The sequence below is a fragment of the Mus musculus genome, chromosome 5, assembly GCF_000001635.26.
Source record: "Mus musculus strain C57BL/6J chromosome 5, GRCm38.p6 C57BL/6J".
Lineage (NCBI taxonomy): Eukaryota > Metazoa > Chordata > Mammalia > Rodentia > Muridae > Mus > Mus musculus.
The window spans coordinates 95,973,607-95,976,043 of record NC_000071.6 but is presented as its reverse complement, the minus strand read 5'-3'; the positions used below and the strand labels follow the sequence as shown (position 1 = coordinate 95,976,043).

At 48.3% G+C, this 2,437-nt stretch overlaps 1 pseudogene; it reads right to left on the bottom strand.

Moving 5' to 3' along the window:
• Window positions 1-220: 220 nt before the first annotated feature.
• Window positions 221-2,002, bottom strand: Gm7993 (predicted gene 7993; annotated as a pseudogene).

Below are 2,437 nucleotides of genomic sequence, written 5' to 3'. Positions count from 1 at the left end.
AAATGATGTTTTTGTTAATATGACAGTTTCTTACTAGAGACATCAGTTGTTCTTTTTTGTGTGTGTGTGTGTTTTTTTTTTTTTCCCAGTTATTTCAAGATACTTTATTTTCACAATGGGTCACAACATAAGCTTCTGGCCCATTCTGCCAATGTACAAGCTACAAACGCTTGCTCAGCAGCTGAGGGGCACACGTTAGTATCATGTCTGAAAAGTGAATAAAAATCCATGTAATACAAATATTCAAAGTTTCCATAGGAACACAGTAAGTGTGACCCCCCATCTCCTAGCCTTCCATACTGCATTGGTGCCAACCCTACTCTCACAAAGACATCCCAAACTAGCAGTAAGTTAAATGGTCCCCCCAAATGCCTTAATTCAAGCTAAACTTGCAGGCAAGAGCTACAAGAATGGCATCTACACATTGATCCTAGCAGAAGCACAGGCTGCAGGGTGACGGTCCATCCCGCTCTCCTGGGCACAAGACATGGGCAGCGTGCCATCATCCTGCTCCTCCACCTCCGGCGGGAAGCCATGGCTCTGGATCTGTTTCATGAGTTGCCACATTGGCCGTGACATTACATAGTAGATGTTTGGCCTCTGGAACCCATTGAAAGTAGAAGCAGCAGCAACGGTGTATGCACCCATGTTCTCAAACAGCATCCAATCACCCACATGCATTTCAGGCAGGTTACAGCGCTCCAGGATCCGATCAAGGCCATCACATGTTGGTCCCCAGATGCTGGATGAGTAATACTTCTCATCTGGCTTGGGTCTCTTCTGCAGCAGGGCCTTCACATGGGCATGGTCATAAAGAATGCAGTTAAATGATCCGTACACTCCATCATTCACATAATACATGAAGGTTTGCTCATTTGACTCATCATCATCGTCAGAACTCGGCTGCTCCTTTCACACGTTTTTTTTTTTTTTTTTTTTTTTTTGGCAATGATGTTGACTGCAAGCGTGAAAGCTGCCTGGCTCGGCTATGATTCTCACTCCAGAGTCTGATGGGAAGTACTTGTCCAGAGCTGGTTTGATTACACTGGTGATCTCTTCAAATTTAAGCTTTGTATCTTCAGATCCAGGAAAGCCACCACCAATATCAAGCAGATGCATGCTGAAACCAACTTCTGTTGCCATGTCAAACACACAGCGGGCATCCGACACTGCCTGCACGAAGGTCTCAGGATCAGTACATCCACTGCCCACATGGAAGCTCACACCAATGACGTCAATATTTAGCTCTTTTGCCCGTTCCAAGAGAAGCCTGCTGGTTTTGAGTGTGGCACCAAACTTAACACTGAGGCGACAGACAGCTTTGGAATCATCAGTGGCAATCCGCAGAACCAACTTTGCCTTTGGATGTGCTCTGGCGACTTTCATCAGTTCAATTTCACTGTCAAAAGTCATCATCTGGACTCCGCTACTGGCAGCATACTTGATTTGAGAGACTTGTTTACAAGGATTTGCATAGATAATCGTCTCTGGAGGCACCCCAGGCCCCTGTACCAACTGTATTTCAGTCTTGCTTGCACAGTCAAATCCTATCCCAAAGGCAGCTAGGGTGCTCACTATGGCTCTGCTATCGTTACACTTGACTGCGTAAACGGGAGTAACGCGGGGAAGAGCTTTTAGCCACCTCAGATGCTTCTTTAGAATGTCTCCGAGGTCCGCAACATAGAACGCATCCTTATCGTCAGAGGAAGAGACTTCATTGATTTTTTTGTTCCAGAATGTCCTTAGCAGTAAAGCCTTCATCAAGGATGTGGCAGTCAAACTCGTCCTTAGTAAAGTTGCTCATGGTTCTCGATGTGCTTACAGGAAACCTAGAGATGGAATCAAATTATCACCAGCTCCTCACAAGGTCGACTTAGCCAAGAACTCTGAAAGCTGCCTCCTTGGAGTGGTGGAAACACTCACAGCACGGTGGCCCGGCTGGCCTGACCCATAGAGGCGCCGCCGCCAAACCCCGAGGAGCGCCCGTCCGTCCGTCCGTCCGTCCGCCCGCCGCCGCCGCCCCGTCAGCCGCCTCATCGAGCCCGCCGCAGACGCCGACTGGAGGTGGCGCCGAGCTGCTGGCTGAGGGCGGCCGGCGGTGGCGGCTGCAGGGACTGACCTCTGTGTGTGTGTTTTTTGAGCGAATCTTTTTTTTTTTTTTTAGTATTTTTTTTATTATGTATTTTCCTCAATTACATTTCCAATGCTATCTCAAAAGTCCCCCGTACCCTCCCCCGCCACTCCCCTACCCACCCATTCCCACTTTTTGGCCCTGGCGTTCCCCTGTACTGGGGCACATAAAGTTTGCATGTCCAATGGGCCTCTCTTTCCAGTGATGGCCTACTAGGCCATCTTTTGATACATATGCAGCTAGAGTCAAGAGCTCCGGGGTACTGGTTAGTTCATAATGTTGCTGCACCTACAGGGTTGCAGATCT